The following is a 25865-nucleotide window of genomic DNA, read 5'->3' on the forward strand; positions in this document are numbered from 1 at the left end:
TACTATATATTTGATACGTAGTGATGTAGCTACATGTTTCCGATGCCATATGCCCTTTTAATGTTTTAATTTACAGCCTGTGCCTCTTGTTCCATTGCTTGGYCTCTTGTTATTGCAACATGTGTCTAACATCACTACTGTTCATGTCTCAGGTATCCCTTTACAGGGAGTACAGGATGCGCTGTTGCAGATATTGCCTGTGGTTGGCCTGAGGTGGGTACAATTTCTTTTTGTAGTATCAAAAAATAGCTGTTCATTGTTATGGGCTAGAAGATGAAGTGTGGCTAATTTCACATGCAGCTTATGTTTGCTCTKTGYTTTRATGYGTCCTTGCACCCAATCAAAATGTTATTCACTAAAGGTAAATACAAGGTGTTTTATTTGCAACAACTGAGAATTTTTATTATTTGAATTCAGGTTGTGATCCGTCATCAGCTACAATGTCAGAGTTAATAGGGAATCTACAAATAGAAACAATTACAGTAAAAATCTCTTAATCTCATTCCCACATTGTTTTTCATCTATGCACATGTACGTGTGTACATATATGTGCAAATATACATACATATTTCCACATACACAAAAGGTTATGTGTGAGATCATGTATAATTGACCAGACTGGCAGTAACTCCTACATATTTAAAAAYATGACGCAGAAGATAGGCTTACCTTTCAGTTGTCTATAAACTCACTGCATGTGCTCTTTTGTGATTCCCTGTTATTCTATGCCAGTCATACCTGAGAAAAGAAAAAAGGACAAAAAGATTAGTTTAACTGTATGTTTATGACTAATTCRCAAGGCTTTTTGCACTTCGAGTTTCCTGTTTTTGCTAGAGTTAGTAAAAAGCTAGTGKCTGGTGCACAGTACTCAAGTCCCATCTTTGTTAAAAGCACTTACCTGTTGAACTGAATGTGATYCTTTGAATACTCATTTAAGAAAGGTTTAAATGTCAATATAATTATAATAAGCACTTTCCTTTCCAATCATCGAATTGTCAGAGCTTTACTAGGAAGGTTTTTTGATAAGGAGATTTTCCTTTATATTCTAGCAACATCCAACTAGAAATACCTGTGGAGTTGGGCAAAGACACATTATTTAATTCCCTTTTCCACTTATCCCTGAGTTTTCCACAATTATGCAGTTTCAGTATTTACAAAGACAGGAAATATTCACACTAGCCACTATGGAACATGTTTATTCTCTGGTGTTCCCACTGTCAGGAGGAACGAGAATCAGAAAATCTTGAGGAAAAAAATGTTCTTGCGGGATTTCTAAAGCCATTTAGTCAAAGCATAAATACTTTTTTCYCACTTTCACAGTTGAAATAATGAAATTGTGTATTGCTAATGCTTTATTTTTTGTATTTTAACTTGTATAACCTAGCTGTAGCTCACAAACAATGAAATGAAATGCCTGTTGAAAAAACAAGGATTCAAACAGCAAAAGCCAAGATCCAGGATGAGGTACAAAACATTGTATCAAGTTTAAGGGTTTGACCCAAGGTTTTTGTGACTCCATTTCAGGAGCTCACCACAGCAAACAACTTTGCATCTGCTATTACCATACCTAAATTGTAGTGAGTGCAAGGTGAATTGGTCTGTTGTTTATTATGTGAAGCTATAAGCAAAGGAAATGTTTTTTTTATTGTAATAAGATCAGTCTCAAATTTAAAAACAATGCTAGATTTTTTATTTTCTGTTTATGTAATATAGCACTAATTATTAAAAAAGACTGTCAAAGTTAGATGCCAAGTAAATAGCTGTAATATGTCTACAGCTAGAAGTATTAATGAACATTTTTATAATTGTTTAGCAAACTTGTGAATATATATACTCTTTCGGTACAACAATACAGTGCCTTCTCACCTCCACRTTATTAAGAAATGGCAGGCTTTTTTTGCACCTCTAGAAATCCTGATTACTCATATTCAACTCATTAAGCATATTACAGTTTTCAGTGCAAATCTGGCATTTGATATTAGCACTAGCACTACATATACTTCATCTCTGTCATCCGTTTTCTGACTTCTCAGGCAGTGGAAGGGAGTTGGCAAACACTGTTAACAATTAAACAAGTAGCTGACATTTTCCTGCCATCGCTTCTCAGGTAAACCGTGCTTGCCTGCAGCCTTTCCAGCACAAAACTCKACTTCTTTCCTGCCACGGTTCTACTGACAAAGCAGTCAACTACCATGAGGTATTTCCTTTGATTTCTGCATGAAGACAGAACTACAGAACACATCCTTACATCTTCCCTTTGATCCAAGATATTCTTAGAGATTGATCCAAAGCCAACTCAATTCAACAGAACGTCTTGTCCACACAGAGGACTCTGGATTAGGTACTTAATTGATATATTCCATAAATTCTTCCAGTTCTTTATCAGTATTTATTATGCTAATTTAATTTCCTTTAGATTCATTGACCTTCAGCTCACACTTCAATATATATTGAATTTGACCACTTGTATTTTACAATGTAAAACTGAAATACAAATACCACCGCATGCTGTCAGTAAGAGCTAAAAAATTTTTTTTGTAGTCTAAAATTCCTTCACCTGACTCCACTGAATGATGTATATATAGGGAAAAGGCTCTACACAAGTGTTGAGGGCAAGTAGACTTGCACTCCGGACTAGCTAAGGCAGTTGCCAGAAGGCTTGCAATTGCCACAGACGAATGTGTAAGCAACTGGGCTACCCATGAACAGCGACAATGTGCAACGAATCAAGGGCACAGCCATGTCAGATACGGGGAACATGCAGTCCTGTTCCTGTAGACAGTGAAAGGGGAATTTATGTTGTATTGGCAGGAGGTTCAAGTCACCAAGATATGAATTACATTTTCATTTCTGTTATGAAGCAAGTGCCAGCAGGGTTGATAAAAATAATACAGAAACTGAACAAACATAGGAGTCTTTTTGCCTCTGCAAAGTTTTATTAACATTTGGAAAATCAGCCAGCTAGGCACATTCAGTGCCGGTAGAGAAGGTTATAAAAAACTGTWAGGAAACCAGCAGGTGCAGACCACTCTATTTACTACTGATAGTTAAAGCCATTGTTCTTCTATCATACCTACTTAAGATCTGGCATGCTTTTCTTTTAATATTTAAACTCCAGCAGTTGGGTCAAGACAGAATCTATACAGTTACAGAGGGAAGCCACATGCACTGATGTAAAACTCCAGCCAAACTAGACCTTTGCAAAACTACAACAAGATGAGCTATGTAAAATATTCAGCAGCAGCAAACCACTAGCAAAATAAATACATAAATAAGCATGCAGCAGCATGCTGCACAGCACTATTATGAGTGCTGTGAAGGAAAGAGTGAACCAGGAGGAGTAAAAGGGAAGAATAGAAGATGAAGGACTAATAGACGCATGCAGCTGGCACTTGAATGGATGGATTATATAGCCACATTATATCTATTTTATATATATTTAAAATGTTCAGAGTTGCAATCAGTGGGGCTAGAGCAGAGAAAGAGATCATTATATTATACAGATGACAGCATTTGCTGGCTGCCTCAAGCAGGGCCATTTGTTTGGTTGAACAAATCTATGACTACAGGGAATTTATCCCAGCAAATTTACTGACGCTGCCACTTGTATTACAGAAGTAAAACTGAGGATCAACTTATCACATGATACAGAAGGCTGCTGAAGGAATGCACCATAATAGCTTCTTTGATATGAATTACCTGAACCATTGGTCTAGACTCCGAAGTGATGACGACTCTGGCAGCGATAATTGAATTGAATTTTGTAGGGAATGTACTACTACACTATGCACAACATAGTRGCTTTCACAAAATATTTCAGAAGTAATTCAGGGCTCTGTTTAATTACTTGCATTTCCTCCTAGGCCATCCAAAAATGTAATATTTGATCATTTTTTAACTGTACRTGTTAGCAGGATCTGCTTTTCAGCAACCCAGATATGGAAATTTATGTGTGGTGGCAAATTACATCAATTTATTTGCTGTGGTTTAACTTCATTAACACACACGATAAGAGAGATTGAGCTCAACATCTCTACTTTTATGTACAAATAACCCCCTGGGTGACATATCATATGAAACCCAATTACTGCACATAATAAAATGACACCACAAATAAAAACATATTTCCTAATTCAGTTATACTCAGAGACGAACAGTTAGTAAACATACATTTGGCACTGAGTCAGTAATCAGCACCACTTCCTCGGTTACATAATAATCTGAAGCATACGACAGCTAGTATGAGCAGGGCGGGGATGAGGAGCCCGTTCTGGTTTCTGGCCCATTTGCTTCTTGACGCTTGTCCATGGGTTGTGCCAGGCAAAGCGAGGGCTGCTGCAGAGCAGCTCCTCGGGGCACCCCCCCGTGACGGATCTGGGCTCCGCACCAGCTCTCCGTAGGATAGATTTCCAGCGTTCCTCCAAAACTGCAGCCAACTGATTTGTGAACCCATCAGCTTGGGACATGCAGATGCAGGCTTGGCATCCGTAAAACAAATGTGCCTCCCTTTATTAGTGGTACTTGTCATTCCTTATTGTAATGCAAGATAGGCTAATGGTTTCTTGTCTATCGATTCTATAAATTGATTTCAAAGGAGCTATTTCCTGTTCTCAGGACATTACAATATATGTATTTCATMGCTGCTTTTTAGAGGACCATTGCAAGGACTGATATGAAAGGGACATCTGAGCTRTGGAAGAACTAAAGTACAGAGATACGCCAATGCGTGACTGCCTGCGTCTCAAGTGAGCAGAGGCAGCCGGAAAGCCTGGCCCTGGGGTAGGCAGCAACCCTGGCAGTGGGTTAAAGGGGGAGTTCAATTGATTGGAATACATTTTTTTATAGCTTGGAAATAATGCCCCTCTTTTTGCCATTTATTTCAGCTTCCCCTTAGGTGTCTTACCAACCTAGTTACCATTTCTGTGTGTGAGTCTAAATTAAGAAATGTACTTAAATGAAAACCGTATGAAAGACTTGCAGGCAGTCCAAACTTTACATTGTCTGAAGCTCACTTTGTGATTCCTTGAATAAACATCACCCAGATACGGGTCTCAGCTGAACTAAGTTTAAACAGAAATGTACAGCATAAGACTGAGCAAGACAGAAATATTATTTTTATTTTCTGTGCTTTCTGTACTTTCAGTTTGCTCTCTTCACACTGTCTATAAGCAACATTTCAGCATTTGGTTTTCAGAAACACATAYTTCATTTTAGATTCATTAAAAATACAGGCCACATATAAATATTACGGGCTAGGTGAGGGCTTGTTTTTTTGGTTCTGGCTTGCATAGCATTAATCTTGATGCTCCCTTCGAAACTGTGGAATTGCATCATGTTGATACTAATAGTAAACAACTTCTGACCTCCAGGAATTAATGATGAAAGAATACATACCAGAAATTGTCCCCTAAGGGTTAACTGACATAATAGCCTTTGCTTGTTGTTCCAGTCACTGTTGCAGAATGTCATGATTTCATAAACTTATATATAGGACTCAAAKAAATACATTGCCTTCTACATGAAAGCAGGTCCATTTATCAACCCTGAGGATATTGTCAGAAGAAAATAAGGAAYGCCAAGTGCAGTAACGCTCTTGATACACTGGTTGGTGACACAACAAGATGTAAAACACCACTCGGAAAAAAACAGATACAACAGGGGTCACTTTTCCTCAAGGCTAAGACACCCTCATGGATGTGCAAAATAGCTTTTGAGACTCTGGAAACAAGAGAGAAAAATTACACACATAAACAAGGTATAGCCCCTTTATCATTTTCATTGAATCTTTTKGGGTACCAAACATTGCCAGTGCAGGAAAGGTCAAGCATATATTGTGCAAGTAAAGTAATTATTTATAATAGACTTTGGATTTAGTTCACAGAGAATCTGAAAGTCTAGGAACTTAACTGTAGCCAAATCAAGTGTGTTTGTGTGTATCCTGCATTTGCAATGAGACAGACTAATTTTTTTGAGATAATAGCTGATTCTTATACCTGGAACAAGAATAGGCTCAATGATTTAACATGGTATTTYGTAGCATTAATTGATAATACTCTCTAGTGACAGGGGACCACAAAGAAACCATATGAACATACAAGGTGTTGAACTGTGTGACACAGGAAAACTGGCTATGATCCATCACTTTTGGCATTGCACTTTCAGCAACGGTTTTTATTTTGGCTAGATTTATATTTCTGATTCTATATTCTAGCCAGAAAAAGGGATTTCTATTATTCTAAAACAATTAATGATAAGAACATTCTATGAATATTTTATACAGCCAAAAGAGGCTTCAGGTGAATGTCCTTCAATAAAGAAAGTCTGAAAAATGTATTTATGCTGAAACAAATTACTCATTTCTTATTAAATCATATATATATAGTTCATGATATGCATCTGCATACACCTTGCAAATATSTATCACCAAGATACATTTTACATTCATTTCCTCAGTGTTTAAGCAATTGTGTCCCTGTTAATAGAATTGCCATATTAATCTGACATTAACATAAGTTTATACGAACTTTCTTCCCTTTAAAGGTAATAATTTACATTCCTTTGCAAAGCACATTGGCTTGCAAATGTCAGTATGCAAAATGTATAAACATGCATGGCATGCTAAGAAAAGTAACGTGCTGTTCTATTCTATATATGCGTTTTTCATTAAAGTTGGAAAAACAGATTTGGATGAAATGAACAGTGCTTGAAAAAAGGAAGTCATGTTGAGTGCAGATAGTTTAACATCAGATAAAATTTTGTTGTTTGAGAAAGATTATTCTAGCACATAACAGAAAAGAACAGTAGTAGATCTGGTTCTCTAGTATTTCAGAAAATGCATGCCATTTCACTGGAAAATTTATTACAAAAGAAAAGTCATATCTTTCTTTACATCTTTGTCCCTATATTAAATATATTCTRCAGAAGCATTTTTATGATCTATTTCTCCACTGTGTATCTTTAAAAAGTGTTCTYCTGTTTTCCGCCGTTAATTATTGTTAATGAGGGTTCTGTCCTCTATCAGAACTTGCTTTGACTTTCCAACAGGAGGATATTTTTACTGCACTGCAGAGATGACAGTTAACCCCCATTTTCTGTAAGCCATCTATACTGTGCAGAAAGGAAACAATTTTAGGGCAATTCACACATTCACAAATTTTGTAAGGAGAGAAGGGTACTGTTACACACTAATGATTGCATCTCTTCAGCAGGACTCAAAAAACAAACCTTTAACTATGTTCCCCTACAGCTGAAGAAATTATTTCCAATTTTCAGTGTTTTAAAGGAGAAATGTGGCATTGTGCCCTTTTTTCCCAGTATATTTGTAGCTCAGCACATAACCATTTTCCATTTTCAAGAATCCGTAATATTATATGGAGAACAAGCAGAAGACCATGGATCAAAGCAAAGTCCATATACAAATCACCCAGTGTGTTCGGATAATTACTTAGGGTTGTGTATTCTTTTTTAGCTGGATTGTATTATAGGTGTTTCATAATTAGGGGAAAAAATACCTTCCTTATATCATTTTCACAGAAGTTGAAATCACTAATACCTCCAGCTGATGGTATTTAGGCATCGACAACCAGTTGATATACAGGAATGCTAAGACACTTTTATCTTAAGGATTTGGACTTGACAGTATGTGCGGTATTTCAAAATACTTTCCATCTAAAAAGTGGCAACTCCTATAACACATACAGAACTGGYGTGATACTTAGTATGTAACTGTGTGTCCTTTTTGTATATGTGTAAGACAGAGATCYTTCTCATCTCTTACCTTTTCAGCGTGTTTAATTTTGGGTGTAACTGTCCTCTGTAGCACTATCCGTATTTATTCATAGTAATGAATAAATATACTATTAAGTGTAATAGCAGACCACTATTATAAAGAACTCTATAAGCACTTCCATGTCTTTTGTTACTGCAATACAGCTAAAAATATACTATGTCTAAAACAGTTTTCTGCTTTTTTTCTTTTTCCTATCTCTCTCTCTCTTTTTTTTTTTTTTTTTTGCCATAGAGAGAAAATGTAGTTGAGAATCCAACAGTGATGCTTCACATCAGTTCTCTGGTTTTGGCTCTATCACTAAATCTGTAATTCATTTAATTCATTCTTGTATCTTAGCTTTTTCAGCTATAAAAGGTTTTCTGCTAGGCAGGTTAGACAGTGACAACTAATTGTTCTTAGTTTTAAGCTGAGTGAAATAAGAAGATTGTAAACTATCATTAATATTTAATTATTTGCATCTCCTTAGCATATTGTTTTTCTAAGACAATTATATAGCCATTTTAAGCCAAGCAGAGGGATGACATATGATAACAGTGAATATTATAGTATATTCCAAGTATGTTCCAAGCAGCTGAACATTACTGTCAAAGTGGCTAATGTTAATTACTTAATGTATCTAAGTATTTATTCCTCTTTAATAATGTATCAACCACTTATTCTAGTGGGAAAGTGCACGTTGAACTAAGTGGAACTTATTTGCTGTTGTCTAATACATTAAAGAGTGTTTAATAATGCATGTGYAACCCTCTTATTAACTATTAAGGCTGTATCTGTAACAACGTAAAATATTACATATCACTTCACAACGGAAAATACATGAAAAAGTGGCCTAGTTTACTTATTTCAAAATAAGCAATATAATATGTCAAGGTATCCAATTTTTAACTTAACATGTGAAAGAAATGTAATTTAAAATGAATCACTAATTCTTTGAACTGGCAAAATCCATTCCCCTGTGAAGACTATACACAAAAATCCTCAGCCATTAACTTATATTTCTCAAGAAACAGTAGGGGGATTTTGGAATAAAAGCAATTATGCTTCAATAAAATGCAATATATTCTATTTAAATAATAATTTTGCTCCCTCCTTGTCCATCTAAGATGTTCTTTATGATCTCTCTTTTCATTGTCTGTAGAAATGGATTTAGGAGACCATATCCATGAACAAAAACACAAATGATTAATCTGAGAGTAGTGGGAGACAGATGATCAAAAGGGGAATCTCTCTCTGCCTTTTATGTATGATCCGAGAATAACTGCATACTAACTGTCTGGATCTCACAGCAGATAAGCAGAAATCTAAGCTACAGTTTCATTTTGAATGACTTCATAACTGAAGACCAGAGAGGGAGAGACTGTCAAAACAGAAATTTAATCCTAGTTCTGGATGAAAGTCTACACAAATTTTTAAAGCTACAATCCTTACAATCCTTGTAAGTGGGATTAAAATTTTGTACTTAAGTGGGCCCAAAAATGTATTTAATCCTTTTGTTTTAGGTAAATTTCATCTCAAGAAAAAAGATCTATTGTGTATTAGGGAAACAAGTATTTCTAGTCACTTATGCAGAACTCCTGTTCTACTTCCAGGGAAACTACTACATCAGGGATTCAGTTCTGTGGTGGCCAAGTCCTTGCAACCCAACTTTTATTTTAGCAAATCAGTTCTCTAGGTATTTCCATTAGTGTCAGTTTTGCACAATCAGTTCAACAGATCTTGACAGATGGATTTGACTTGTGAATAAAGGCACACAGGCCTTTTCCCCAAAGATTTCTAAATTGAGCACTTGTAATTGCAAACAACCGATGTATAACCAAGGAAGCTAGAAATCCTACTCTATACAGAAGATCTGCACAGAGCSTTAGTTTGAAAGCTCAGGTGGTACTTCAGTGGTACACAAGGCTTGAAAATTTATCTTTAAATAAGATGAACTTCAACCTAGCAGAATTATAGCAACAATAAAATGGCATTGAAAGAGTAGGCAATTTTACTAAGAATTGCAAATATGATATAAGGATAAATGGAACCTTGAGAGCAAAACTGTAATAGAGAAATCTGACAAGCACTATAAGGAACTCTAAAAGGAGGTTGTATCAACATTCATGAATATAAATCATTTAAGTAAGTGTTCCAAGTAATGCAGGCAAATCACCTATCCTCTGGAGTGATAAATATGTAATGGGGGCCGGGAACAAAGCTTAAAAGGAAACTACTGGGGTGAACAGCTTCCCCATCAAGGTTGTGAACAAAATTTGTATCCATTTTATAGGTTTATTCTTGTGGCAATTGGTTTGTTGTAAAAGGCTAGTGAAGTACCTGTAATGGAAAACAGTACAAACTTGAAGAAAAACTAAGAAAATATTTAAAAGGAATGCTAATTTCTTTGAATCACAAAGGCTGTAATTGGAAACATCAATCATGTAATCAGAGCCTTTCTATCTGAGCAGGTTGAATATTGTCTTTCAGAAAAGCATCCCACCTTCATACGAAGACATCAAGAGTTACAGAATCAATGACATCTTTTGGCTGTGTGGTTAACTGCCCATTAAAAATAACTGAACCTTATTTGTAACTTAGAATTGGAATGGAGCTCCAGTCCTTGGTATCTATTACTCATTAAATGAAAACTAACTTGAAGTGCTTCTTCCTTTTATTCATATGCTTCATGCAGTATCTCTCTGTCTAAAACGTAAACAGATCACTCTCTTTACCCTTCTCAAAGCTACCCTAGAAACTATTTGGCTGGATATCTGTACAGTTTTTAGAAGTACTGAGCAGCTATCTAAATGGCACAGGTAGATACTAATAAATATTGAAAATGAATGCAAGAACGGGGAAGTAAACAGAGGAAAAGCTGAAGCGTGTAAAACTTCACTGCAAGTTTTAGCTGGCATTTTGTTTCTGCTTAATCTCTGCTAAATATCCAGGGGTATTTTGTTGAATCATAGATGCTGCAAATGAGAGCTATGTGCTGTCCTAGAAAGGTCTCTTCAGAACATTTTCTTTCTTTCCTTTTATTTATTTTTTTGCTACATCTAATTTAATTTTTCTACCTTTCCTTAAAATTAGTGTTTTTTTTTTNACTTCACTTGCATTGTGGAACTCCATGACATACAATCTAACAGAAGGCTCCCTGGTTTATATCTATTATTTACTGATCAATAAGATTGTGCAATCACAGATTGGTTTTGCCCTTTGCCATTCATCAGTAAAACGGACAATTGGCATAAAGAATAAGTTTGTGACTGAGCATAGAACTTCGACTTCAAAGAGGAGCTTCAACATGTGCACAGCCAGATCACCTTTTCTAAATATGTGTRCATATATCTCCTATTATCTCCGGAAGAGAGAGAGTTCCATGCTCYGGATCCTGAACGGATCGCAGCACCGTCCTTCCAGCATCAGTTATGACATTAAGCACTTGCTGGGTGGCATTTTGGGGTGACACTTCTCAAGGTGCTAGCTGTTTGGTTCCTGTAGGCTGTGCCTTGCTTGGTGTGCATAGTTTTTAAAAGACTTTTGGCAAAAATGTATTGCATCAAGTAATGCAGAACAAATCATAGACCTTTTGCATCATAGAAACCATTTATTTCAAACTTGCTGTCACAGTGGAGCATTTTAACCTATCCTACAATTGATTGGGGATCCTGGAAAGTTTTTCTAGCCAATTAGAAGCCAATCCAACCACTCAGCAGCCCTTTAAAAGGTAACCTTAAATAGCCAGTAGTTTTTAAATATACTTTTTTTTAACATCTTTTTAGCTTATAATGTAAGAAATAGGCACCCAAATATGTGCCTAATTTTAAGCTTTTAATACTAAAAATAAATAATACCGGTGAGCATGTTTTCATAAGAAATGAATTAGAGGTAAGTAGAACATAATTTTTAAGTCTTTGAACTGTTTCTGGATTTTCTTTTCATTTAACAAATTTATGAAAGAATAAAGGGATTTCTCCAAATTTGCCTGAAACCCTGACATAATCTTAAATTGTGTTAACTTCCCTGCTCATTTCAAACAAGTGGAATAAAAAAAATACATACCATAAACTTTGTTTGGCTGAAATAATTCTTCTAAAACTTTTTCAGTTTATTGTCTAAAATCTGAACACTTCAAGATTAAAGTTTTAGACTAACAAGTTTTTAGATTCAGAAGAAAAATTAAGTTTAGCTTTAACTTTGATATCTTAGTGGGAAATCTCCATTTTGTCACAAACTTGACCTTTACTGGAAATCTGGCTGTTTATATAAAAGACAGTAGAAATTCATGCAAAACATTTCTAACTGTGATAACTATTTAAGATAATTTTTATCCTTTGCTTTATGATCCATGGAAAATTAATCACCTGCTTTAAAATTAATATCGGTTGCACGATTATCATTCACTCACACTACCAGTTAAATGCATATTGATTTCAGAAAGTCATTGGAAATCATTGATGATGATTGTCAATACATCAACTATACTTTAAAGGAAAAGTTGAGCATTGCTAAATGAATCATCTTATTTAAATTTTAATAGTGAGATCAGTTTGCAAAGTCAATGTTTTCATGCCATCGATAAGTAATTCTGGCTATCGCCGTACACTGGAGCAAATGCCGGCCAGCCTCTACTCGAGGATTTCCCCTCTTATGTGGCTTAGGTGTGATTACACTCTATTTTAGTAGTTTAAAAGCCTTCCAAAGTGGTCTCTGCAGAACATTGGATTGTGAAAAGATTATGGAARTCTCTGGTAGTGAAATTTTGCCTGATCATAGTGGGAAAGAGGARAAAAGTCAGTTCTTCCCTTCACTGCAATAAGTCAGCTAAAAAGCATTCAAGAGAAGGTTGGTGTTTTTTCCTCTTAGATAAGACCTAAAAAAATGTCAATAATAATCAAGACCTTAAGTCTCTGTAGCCATTAGAAGACATAYATGTAACGTGATGATCAAAAAGTGGGAACAGATTTTAACTATAAATTAGCTTAAATCAAATTAGCTTAGATTTAATTATTTTTGCTATTTTTTTCTTTTGGAATTGTAGTAAGAGCTCATACGGATTTTTTGCAGCATGGAATTGTGTGTTCTTCAGTGTTTCTTATATCCTTTTATATATAAAATTAAAGTTTATATTGTCTCAATGTTTTTCTGTTGACACCTGTGGCTATAGAAAAATCAATTACAAGCCAATTTTAAACACAGCATGGATTCCCATATAGAGATATAGAGAAGATGAAAGATAAGCTGGATAACTTATTCCTTTTTTTTTTAAGAAAAATCTCTGGAAGGAATTCTATCTTGTTAAACTGTTTAATGTCAAAGCAAGTTGAGGATAATACTTGTTTGTAGGACAGCAGATCTCCTGGAAAGAAGCTTTTAGCACAGAAGCAGTTCTTGTGCTGAAGCTTGCCAGGAAGCTTTTGAACAATCCCAATTCCTTTGCTCARTTTTCTCATTCTCTTGCAATTTTAGACCCCATAAACTTGTCCTAAGCACAAACATTTTATTAATCTGCCACAGTATTCCTGATGTTTACAGAGACAGYGAGTCAGAGAAGAAAGCTGCTAATAAATCACGTTAGTTATAGCAGCATTTGACTCCAAGGCCTGGAGCTAGCCCTAGGTCTGCACCCTTTCATACTCATGAAGCAAGACTGTGGCACAGACGTCATTTTACCACCCAATCTTGGGACATGCAGTATATTAGACTTGCTAAGTCTAATATATTAGACTTGCTAATGTGGTTTGGATTGAAATTACAACTCCAATTTCAGTGACAAACGCAGACAAGAATTATGGGCACCATAGCAGACTGAGAAACGACAGAAGGCTCCATGTTAACGTTTATTATTGCCAAGTGTGATATAAAATCACAAAAATAAACATATGTCTGGTCAGGTTTTCCAAAGAACATTTTTACCATCCAAATATTTTTAATATAATTGAAACTGTGTGAAAACAGTGATTTTCTCAAAAATTTTCACTTTTCTTTAAAAGCAATCACATTTAATTTTAGAATTTTAGATTCTTCTATAGAAAACCTGGAAAAAAAATTAGAGACTAATATAGCAGAAGGAGAATGGATTTAATAATCTCTAAGTAATCCTACCCTTAAATTCATATAATACCATCCAGAAAGAAAAGATAAGATAAAATTCAGGTTGTTCTGAGAAAGGAAAATACCTTCCACTATATGAATTCATTAATTCATTATCAAATTAGCATTCAATTTAGAGCCATATCTATTTGAAGGTCACAGTCGTTAGCTATAAAGCCTTAAACAGGTTAAGATCTCATAATGCCAAAGACCTCTGCATTTCAATTAGGYACCTCTATTTAATGGGGATTCAGCAGCTTCCTTTTCACGTTGATGAGYAGCAGTTCATTCTCTATACAGTGACCCTGGCTGCAGGCACACTACTATGAAGAACYCAAACTACACCCAAATATGAGAATTTTGAGGGAGAATTCCAAGGCTTTCATTTTTTTAAATTTGTTCAACTCAGCTGTGAGCACCACTTACTGCTCTGATACTTTAATGTTTTATTATTAACATACCTATCCTTATATTATCGATATTGCAATTACATCTCTTAATAAGCGTTTGAGTTTGTCTTAGGAAATAAAAACCTTTTCTTGAAAGCTAAAAATAGCTGCAACAGAACAAAACAGAATCATAAATATGTAATTTGATGAAACTGAGTAACAGCACACTGTGTACCTTTCAGAGAAAAAAGTAAACAACCCCTTTCCCCCAAAAAAGCAGTATGGCAAAACACCCGATTCTCTCCTGTCTTCTGGCATTGACTAATGCCATTGCTTCTGATAGAAGCAGAATTTTCTGTTTCAGAGTAGTTGTGATTTATACTGCCATTACATTTCCTTTTCTAATTAAATGRTAAATATAAGGTTAAGCTGTTTAGCAACCTCTCCACCTGTCTTAAGAACAAGAAAAATACAAATTATTTTTCTTGGAACCATAACCTTTCTATCTCCTTTGAAGTAAGAAGCTTCTTGAGAATAAAGAGTTGTTTTGATTCTCAAGTAAATGAATATAAGCTTAGCTTTGATCTCTCTAGGCTTTTCCTAGAATGCAGTATCTTATTTAGATAACACTAAATGCGATGTTTGGGCTTCAATGGAATCTTATAAAGTAGCTGCGAGTATAGCCTTTGGAGGAGCACAGAGAGAGCCTTAAACGCACTCAGAAGAGTCCTATGGTTACACTTGGATACTTGATTCCTGCACGTCACAAGAACACTGAACTGCTTAATACATTGCACTGAGTAAGCTAAACTGGATGGTTACAGCTTGCAGCAAAATCAGAGACACAAAAACAAGAAGCTTTAAGAAAGGAGTTGAAGAAAAGCGACAATGCTTGGTATGCAGGAGAAAATGTAAGTACAGGAAACAGCATGATGAACTGCCAAATGACTGGAGCAGGTGAAAATGAGAGTGTGATGGAGAGAAGCCCAAGCAGAGCAGAGGTGATGTGGGAAGAAATTAGGGCTGAAGCTTTTGCAGGGAGAACACTGTGAAAAGACTTCAAAAACCTGATCCCATGAAATCAATTACTTCCCCAACCAAAGGAGAACTGTTCAAAGACACTCAAAAGCGCAGAATTCTAGAAAGACAGAGCTATAGCCAAAGGAGTAACAGAAAACAAACGCTATTTACTATCCATATAGTATCCTAGAGATGTCTAAGCCTSATGTAAGCTGCTGGAGAGGCTGCTTCATGATGTTTGAATGCATATCCTAGATGACAGCGGTAGAGACAAGAAAGTCTGGCGAATCAGAACAGATGACTGGTCCGATGGGCGCTTTTCATTCAGGCAGCGTGATCCGGGGGCTCCTACTCACTACAGCTTGGTAGCTCCTGCTGCGAGCATTTACTCTCCTGGACAGCTAGGATGCATGATCGGTGGTAACAGGCTACTTCTCTCTGCCTCTTTTGTCTCAAGACGTTTCTTCAGGCACCCACTTGGATATCTACGGAAATCTTTCTGTGTTACTTATGCGGGGGAAGTAAAAGATGAAAACTGCGCAGATGGTAGGACCCAGCCTTTTACTTTCATTCTTTCTTTGCTTTAAAGTGATGCTGCCAGAAGTATTCCAAGGGTTATCTCCAGATAACCAGCATTTTAAAACACACTTMATTTTCCCAGTCTAAAAAGCCTGCAGTGCTTGTCTTGTGCCACGTTAATCTAATGCAATTTGTTCTACTGATAATTAGCAAAGGACACTCATGGTGGCCTCTTGGTGTGRTGGTACGCTTTTTCATACTCGTGGCACCATGCTGGGAACTCCCAGCATTTTGTGTCACACTTCTGAGATGACAGGAATGTCAGGATTTACACTGGAAGCTTACAAGTGCACTTTAGGAAAGCCATAAATGTGAAGCCTGTGGCCCACTGTGTAACAAAACGGTCAGTGACTGAGGACAAAGGTTAACACGGCGGAAACGATAAATCTGATTTAAGTAAAGGGCTCTCCAAACCTTTCCCAATACCACATCTTAATCTAGCGGTGCTTCTCACACCACATGGGATATTTTTCCCCTTCCTTTTYGGTAATTACACAGATACTTGAAAGCATAATCAAGGCAACAGAGTAGTRTAATAGTACTGAATTATAGCTTGTTTATTATTTTTTGTCTTTTCAAGGCATTTTAACGTATTTTTGCTTTTAAAGATTGCACTTCACAGAAGTGGTAATTGTGCTGATTTAGTCTTCAGAGATTTGCATTTATGGACAGTTCTATCAAGTGTCCAATTCTTCAGAATAATCCTGCTACATCTTAGAGAGAGAAARATTTCAAACAATTTAGACTTCGTTACAGCCTATACTGGAAAATGAGATTTTCAGTATTTCCTGTCTGCAGTCAGAGAAAAAAAAAAACTTCAAGTAACCTCATTTCAGTCAGCAGGCAGGCTTTGGTGCACACTACCACTGCTTCCTGACTCAGCAGAGGAAAACAAGAAATTATACGAGAATTTAGATAATTCATATTAAAGCACAAAATACAACTGGTTTATTTTTTATAGGGGACTGAGAGTTAGTTGAATGTAAATGGAATGTACAGTAATTGAATAATCTGGTTCACCTTAGTTCTAACTTGTGCAAAAACAAGCTTTTGTGTTCACAAGTGAGTACACATGCAAAATATTCTCTTTTTTGGAAATCAGAACAGAGCTTGTGACAGATTTACAGGTAGGTTACCTTGAAGCCTGACGGGTTCCATCCTATCCTCTAATTACTGCCCATAATGAAGGCCTTTGCCTTACCTATACACTACAGGTATTCTTGAGAGAGACAGTTCATTTTCCAGTCAGAAAATGGCTGCAGCTAAAGAYTTGTAAAACTAGGATTTCCTAGTGTCAGGTTTCCTTTACATTGTGCATATATGCTCTGAATGTAGCAGACTTTACATTTTTCATCAATTGTGCTTCAGAGCCTCTGGGTTTCTTCTGCACTCAGCAATACCCACATCACTATATGAATCTTCAAAACAAAGAAATTAAAATCTAAAAGAAGAAATTCAAATTATTCCTGAGAAAATTTCACTACAGTGAAGTTCTGCCCTTTTTGATAAATAGACTTATTTATTTTTAGACCTGAAGTCAGAATATTATTACATGGAGTAGACTATAATTTCTCTTCCTCTTTCTCCCATACAAACCTCTCCCCCAGCCATTTTTACYATAGCTTTTTGGTTGCTGTTGTTGAGGCTAACATCAAAAGCATTTTGAAGGAATAATACTAACAAGTAATGTCAGAGCCTCAATGAAAAGATAAAAGAGAGTCTATCATCAACTGCCAGCACTTGAGTGCTCAGGAATTCAGAAGCGGGACTATTGCTCTGTGAAACAAGCACAGCAGCCAAAGCTTTTAAACCTATCATCAAAGCATCAAAACAGAACAAAAGCGTTACCAAAGACAATTCTAATGTGCAGGTTTTTACTGTTTTAATTTAGAGAGCTATTACCTTCACAGCCTAAAATTCATGACCCAAAGTCTTTGTGCTGGAGAGTGAACAGGTAACTATCTGCACACATTATGGTATCCATAATAAATGAAAGTAAGAAAATCTGCAAAAAAATCTGTACTTGGTAAAATATTCAGTTAAAAGCATTTTTATGTTTTTCTCTGCTGAAGGCCTGAGTGACTGAGCTTTGAACATCTGAGTGTTCCTCATTTTGAGTGCATGTTTATTCGGAGAGGAAGCAGTCCCTTTCTTAGGGGTGAGACACGATTTGAGGAAACAGGAGAGGGCACTAGTTCCACAGAGTGCTCTTCCACATCTCTGGCTTTGCAGTAGTTAAATGAGCAACGGTGACATTTGGCTATAAATTGGACAACGAATACAATTACTATCTGTGAACAGCATGTGACAAAAAATAGACATGCACTTTGCCCCCTGAGACTTGGGCATCTTTGAGCTGGCCCCTCTGTACCCAGCATTCACCCAGTAAAATCACACTACGTAGCACAGCATGTGGCTGGATGTGCGGAGCTTGCCAGGTGCTCTGGCGCAATGCTGCATCTCCTTGTAAAACCTGGTCATGTTTTATGCTGGTCCAGTTTACAGGGAACCTGCTTGCGCCCCTCTAGACTGTTTACACGCCCACTCACTCATAGCTGGGAATGTTTATAGGTATTATACATACATCATTTAGAACCGAAAAAGTAAAGAATTTTAAAATTCCATAATCTAGCACATTTGCATTTTCTCTTCAAATATTTGTTTTCTTCCTAAGAGACTCAACAACTTCAATGGCCAATCATTTTTCTTGGTTTTGTTCAGTTTTTGCTTGGTTTGGCTCAGTTTGTAGAACCATGAACATCTGACTCTACTAACGAAGTGATCACTAACAGACAGTTACATGCAGCCAACAAGAAAACAGACACAACACGTCAAATCACACACAACAAGCCAGCCCAATCTGCTTTAAAATGTTCCACACAAAACCTTCCTTCTGGAGAAACTTCAGCTGGGTGATGCRCCGTCAGGATGGCCATCAGGGCAGCTCAGATGGAATCACAGCCCTTCCTGCATCAATATACCTTGCACTTAGCTTATTTAATTGCGCACTGTTTATTTCGTACTGGTCCTCCAATTTGTCATGATCATGTTAAATTCTATTCCTATATTGCCTTGCAGACTTTAGTCACCCTCAGCCTTGCGCCACATGCAAATTTAATAAGCTGTTCACTGTTGCTCCCTGGGCTCCTAGGAGAAAAAGAGAGTGAGACCGAAGGCTGCGGAGGGCTGCAGCCAGCGCCGCCTCCCACCTTGGCACGGAGCTACCAAACGCTACTCTCAGATCACRTACTTTCAACACATGGTTTTCCAAACAACATTTCATCTGAACTGTTTCATTTCCTTGCTCCTAGGAATGTGGYGTGAGATGGTATCAACGCCGTACTAAGGACACACGACACTGATTCCTCCTGATCCCCGAAGTCTGAATCTCTGTCACTGCGACGATTTACCTGCTTTGGCAGGAGTCCTTGACAAACCCATGCTAGCTATTACTAATCCTCTTGTTATCTTCTTGGTGCTTACAAACTCTTTCTTTGATTATTTCTCCTGGTCTCTTTTTGAGAACTCTACCACACCATAAATCTTTGCTTTTCCCTTTCATAGCATTGGCACCAGTCAGGTTCTTTTCCAGGCTTTGCCCGACTTTCATGAGTCCAAGAAATTCACTACAAAATGTAATAACAACCTTTTATCTAGTTCAGTAAATATAAATTATGATTAAATTATGATCAAAAGCTGTTGAAATTGCAGGAGTTTATCTCTATTATCTCCTTTTAATTACTCTTTTTTTTTGCAAAAGAAGTTGGTGTGTACACTACTGACATTTTTTATGAATGATATGAACTATTCATAACAAAATTTCTGCAATTGAGTAATCATGTTCTGTCATGATCTGTATTCCATTGCAAGTGTACACTTCCTTTGTCACAGGATAGAAGAAGTATATATGTATTTAATTACTGCAAAGGAAATGCAATAGAGAAAGGTGACTGTGAACCAGAGGTCAGAGCAAAGCAAAACACTGAAAACACCATTTTAATCTTGTCTGATGCTATAACTTCAGTATAGAAGTTTATGTCAATCTCAACCAAATTTAAAAGAAATAAAAGAGGAAATGGAAGTCTTCAGTGAAATTGTACTTTCTTCAGAATAAGCTTTTCTGTGAAAACAAACTCTGCACAATTTTTAGTTTGAATTCCAAGGCAAGAAAAAGAAAAGAAACATCATTAGCTGTTAATTAATCTTTCTGAAACATCCAGAAGATGCCTAAAAAGCATACTAGACTATTCTGGATATATAGAAAGCATTCAAACATTTTGATATACAGACAGAATACAGATTAATTGAAAGGGCTGGATAAGAAACTCTACACCTGACCTGCTGGCCTACATGAAAGTATCTGTAATGTTTATCTATCATTTATAACAGTTTCTGTTTTCTGCCTAGCAACTTGAATTTAATGCTATTGGAAAGTATACTGTATTTCATATAGAACTTCCACATTGTCTTCAGAAAGAAACTTCAGACTTCAGAAAAAATGCTTGAAATAACATTAATTAAAAGAAGACTTAAAGAGGCAGGTGGGAAGTGAAGAAAAAAACGACTTATTTAGAGTAAGAGGGAAACCAGTTGTCCATATAACATTCCTTCACTTTGAACAAATAACTAATGAGTTGTTGGCAAAATTGTATTGCATTTGGAAATACGAATTTTATTTTGCAGATAGATGGGAAGCAAGGTTAAAAGGTCTAATCAGTACAGCTCAGTTTCTTCATAAAATTGTCTATGTGTTATTGGCATTCTGAAATTCCAGCTTGCCTAACAGCAGGGCCTCAGCCAAGCTGGTGTTTACATGTGTGTGATTCACAGTTAAGATCTCTGGTGTCCTTGGCTGTCATATAAAAATGCGTTATGTAAGCAGCCAAGTGGTATGAAACAGGTATACTTGCTTAAATATGCAAGATGCACATAATATATTTGTACATGAATACGAAATATTTGTTTTCTKTTATGAACACCTAACATTTCAGTCCAATACAGAAGAACTGAAGATACTGCACTGTGAAATAACCCGAGAAAAAATAATATCCAAATCTGTAATAAAACAAAAACTCTCACATATATTTTCTGCATCTGTTACCGACTCCAGAAATCAAAGAACAGGTTTTCTATATATAAACTTTTATCAGTGAAAATTTCAAAACTAATAGAACTTCTCATAGCCTAGGTTTATTGTAAGGAAATTGAGGATGGAACTATCAATAAAAAAAGTAAAACACAAAGATGGAAATCTGTCTTTGAATACAGTCACGTTCTTACCACAGCTTTACTTCTTGAGAAGGAAACAAGAAGTTTGTCAATAATGAAACATCTTTCTTGAAACAGGAGCTCAGCTTTTTCCCTACAGTGGATGTCTATATGAATCCAAAATGCATGACAAAGTTCTTAATAAGTGCTAAAGGTTGGGTTTGTTCTCAAGCTTCCCTTCTGTAATTTTATGGAATATTTCTATATTTTTACTGCTGCAAATGTTATGTGGAGAAAATACTTAGAAGCTTGAACCTGAACCTTAGTATTCAACTGAGTACATTGCTAAGTTCTCCTGTCAGTGAAACCATTTGGTGTTACAATCTTATGGCCCCAGTTCGGGAAATCCTTCAGTAAGTGATTTCCTGAGTAAGACAAATAGTATTTGCAGAAGCAAAGTCTTCAAGTGGATGAGAATTTAAGATGTTAGGAAATAAACAAATAAAAAACCAACTCAGCTCTCTTAAATGCTAAACAAAGTCCATTTCTTCAGGCATATATGGGATGTGGCACATAGCGAAATGAGTGACGGATGTGACAATTATGACTGCTTGCCTCATCTGAGAGCAGCTCTACCTTCTGTGGAAACGATATCACTACTCTTGCTACATAATTTACAGGTAATGACAGTCTTGTGAGGCATCATGAAGAGAAAACACATCTTAGTAAATACAAGGGCTTCAGTGACTGTGGTGTCTTAGTCTCTGGGACCAGAAAGCTGGATGTCACTTCCGACAGTGACATATTTTTCTGGGTAAAAATGGAAGAACAACACCATGTTGTTTATATTCATCATAAATATTTTCTTTCTACAGCATTTGGAAGTTCCTTCGATCCACTTTGTAGGTTTTGTAGAGGCAGGAAAGTTTTAGTGAGCATGGGGCTGGGCCAAGACCAGGCCCTGTGGTGGCCAATGCTGCATGACCTCCTGCACTGCCAGGTTGGCAAGGATACTCCTCCGCTGGCACTATTGCTGGAAATGCTTAAACTTGGATTTGTTAACAATATTGCTTTTCTTGGCATGTATCAACACATGCCCTCAGTGTTAAGCACACTGATATCCATTGTAAGGTGCTACCAGGAGGCAGGGAGCAACCAAGGGCTGGGAACACTGTGGCCAGTCAGAGGTCCAGCCTAAGTGAGATCTGGCAGCGCATGCTACAGAGGAGTGAGAGGAAGACACGGCTCTATTTATGTATCGTTAGAAACGTACTGCTCAATTCAGCTGCTCGTCTGATGAGGTGAGGTTATTTGTTGATTAAAGCTAGAAATCATTTAATACCAGATTGATTGCTGCTGCAGAAAGGTCATGCTCTATGCTTTTGAAATCAGGGTCAAACTTAACCATTAAGAGAACAACCTGCTTGACCAATTACGCACACAAACAGGCTGTAATTGTGCCACAGCTTATTTTAGCAGAATGGTTATATACAGTCAGTTCAGACTGTTAAAACATCATAGACCTAACTACACATAGTAAAGTGCAACCAGTTTTCCACTATTTGAACAATGTATATTATTAAGTTTTGGAAGTATAAGTACTTTTTGCAAGAATACTTGTACCAAAGTTTCTTGATCCTGTCATCTTCATAAATAGAACTCAGCAATTCAAAAGCAATAATTTAGTCTATGCCATTAAATGGTCAAAGATATTGTTAAAAGTAGCAAGCATTTTCCTACAAATTTAATTCAGATATTTTCACAATTTTTGTTAAAATGTTGCCAAAACCCATACCATCATTTCTTTATTCAGGTACATGAGATGCCTCAATATTTGCTCCATTCTCTTTTTTTTTTCTTTTTTTTTTAATAAAAGAACTTTTGCCACTGGAATCTATGTGATTGATGACATGGTTGAATGTTTTTGTATGCATACAATACTGCGGAGCCATTTCATTTTCAAAAAATGTTGACATACTCAGATCACAAATAGGAGGAAAAAAAGAAATACATATTGGGATCTTTACCAGACTGTCTTATCTATTATCTGAATATGAATCATATTTTGAGCAGAGTTAGAAAGACTGCTTCTTAATACAGTTCATGGATATTTAATTTTGATAAGATCATGTGCATTCTTTCTGACAGTAAACAGCCCTCTACTCTTGTTTTATTTCATTCATACAGCAGCTGGTATACCCTGAAGCTTTTTGTTTCTTGAATGTCTATACTTTGAAACTGTCACAAGTATATTTGGCTAAAATTTTATTTTATAACTCTACTTAAACTTGCATTCAATATTATTAGATATATACCTTTTAATATTTTTTGCTTGTTTTTGTGTGCACAAATTTCTACAGGTTTAGTTTCTGTAAAATTAAGATAAAAAGGAAACTGTGGGTAAGATGAGGAAGATGTAGAGTTTAGGAAATTGTTAGGCTTTGATCTTACTCAATCAAATTATTAAGATCCTTGGTGGTCTCATAAATAATGTCAGGTTATTTTACAAGGTTCATCTTCTAGTGATGAAAGAATGTTAACTAGTATAGATTTTAATGGATTTTCACCTTAGGTTCRTGAAAAACATCATTCGCTGCCCAAAGGCCACCTGCCAAATCAAAGACTGTTAAGAGATCATTAGCTGCAACACTGTGTAAGGTCTCAAATGTTTTCCCTGTTAACTCCCTGTTAAAATCCCTGTTCTGACTTCATATCTTTTCTGTCTGAGAAAAATAGTCCTTCTTCCTGCTTGTGCAAATGGTCGTACATCATTTTAGTCAGAGAACTGGAGTTTCTTTCCTCTAACAGATTGGGCAAACACGGAAAAYGCATCCACTAAACTGAAAAGCTATTGGTAGCTGGTTGAAGAGAGCACGATGTTAAGCCTAATTGCATCTTCCCTTCCCACAAGCCGTGTTAGATTTGCTCATTCTCCCTGTGAGCTGCTTGCGGTAACAACTGGACAGCTGGTGTGTATTTTCCTTCTTTTTTTTCTTTACCCACTACTCCCTAGGGCGCAGAACGTTATGTTGTTTAGGTTCTAAAAATGTAAGCTGGTACATGGGCTGCTATGCYGAGGTAAGAGCTAAAGCGAATTTAAGCAGTCTGCTACTGCCTCCTCAGAGGTCTAGGCTGCCAATTTCAATTTGGGTCATGACAGTGATTTCATTTCTGAACTCTATATAGGCCTTTCTCCAAATATTCATGTCTTCCTGACAGAAACTCTCCGATTCCTTTTGTGGCTCAGGTTTCTGGCAGTTAACTTGCTGCCTTTCTATAAATTTGTGCCTCTTATTCTCCTTGTATTTTCTATAGTAAATCCTGATTTTGTTCCATAATGAAAATACGGTGAATTCCCCTGGGTGAAATGGAGGTGACTCTGTGGGTTAAAACTCCCAGATTATGACAATTTATGGATTTATTGGGCMTAAAATTCTACAGGGTATCAAACAATTTCAAAGTTTTCGTTATTCCCTGTCAAATGTATTTCTATCTTTCCTTGGATTACCTGCCTCTAAATGAAACAGATGTACTAGTTTTAGGCACTGGTAAGAATAAAGATGCATTTGGTAAGGGAACTATTTATAAAAATTCTCATAGAATTCCAGATAAAGTTCTCCTTTCCACATGCCTCTCCTCTCTCATTACTTATACATTATGCAGCGATGGGACATAAAAACCTACCCTGCTTATGTTCAAAATAGTAAAAATAATAATGAACCTTTATGAATTTCCATGAAAGCAAATAATTGGTAACACCCACTCCTTATTGCTGGCTGAACAAATGTTTACATTTAGCAAGGGCCTCTGTTGTTGGACTTCCAGGAGAAGCTGGTTCACTGAAAAGAGCTTCCTGGACAGGTTTATTGAATAGCCAAGATTCATCATAACAACTTGTCAAGGACATTGCAACTTCCTATTGCACTGYCATTAGCTGCTATGTGATTTATGGTGACGGTAAGACTTCCAGTGACAATGCAGTAGGTGGAACATACAGCAATATCTCATCTGTGTATAATATCCAAACCATGTCCTTCCCCTCCTACCTGGCTCCCCGGATATTTTCAGTGTCTTTGTTTTGTCTCAAAAACTACCAAGAATTTTGAATTTAAAATATTAACGGATCTGATAATTTACAGCAAAGTAGTAATTAATGAAGTATTCAATGCTCCATGAGAAGTTATTACTGTTATAAATAATAACTTTATACAGACCTGGTTGTTACACTACTGATACAGACAGTAAAACTACTACTCTCAAGGCCATCTCTGGGGGTCGTGAATCATTGTTTACTCAATTTATTCAGAAACAGATAGTATTACCCAAACAAATCAAACTGAGAACAGATTACAAGTGAAAAATGTGAAAGCCTTTGAAATTCCAAAGTCCATATAAACTATAAAAGCTAAAGTTTTCCTTATAGCTTCAGAGCCAACTTAGTTTATGCCCTTAATTCAGGTTTTGTAAACATAAATGAAATGAAATGAAGTTGAAAAGTACTTTTAAGATTTTGCTCATACCTGCTAATGGAGAATGTAGCAAATTCATTCCACAAAGTGGCCTGCTGTTCAACAGGTCAGTTTGTAACTAGGTATACAGCCAAAAGTGTACAGTTACTACAGATGGGCACTGAAATCCAACAAATGGTCTGGAGATGACAATCTTCTCAAACACTGCTGTAYACTTTCAGCAAGCTAAGGAACTATTTGAACTGGGAGGAAGATTCAGCTTGCAAATGAATCTGGATGCTGCTGCTGCTTCTGTAAGAAACATCATCAGGATACATTACCCAAGATTTTAAAGTATTT

At 36.4% G+C, this 25865-nt stretch overlaps 1 long non-coding RNA gene across 2 annotated transcripts in view; it reads right to left on the reverse strand.

The window, feature by feature from the left end:
• Positions 1-617: 617 nt before the first annotated feature.
• LOC146586073 (uncharacterized) overlaps positions 618-25865 on the reverse strand; it is a 331622-nt gene continuing 306374 nt past the window's right edge. For both annotated transcript variants that reach the window (XR_014897868.1, XR_014897867.1), the window contains exon 3: positions 618-738. This is a non-coding gene — a long non-coding RNA (uncharacterized LOC146586073). The remainder of the gene's footprint in view (positions 739-25865) is intronic.

Source organism: Rhea americana, unplaced genomic scaffold (genome assembly GCF_003343005.1).
Source record: "Rhea americana isolate MKP2758 unplaced genomic scaffold, rheAme1 scaffold_72, whole genome shotgun sequence".
In the NCBI taxonomy this organism is placed as follows: Eukaryota; Metazoa; Chordata; class Aves; order Rheiformes; family Rheidae; genus Rhea; species Rhea americana.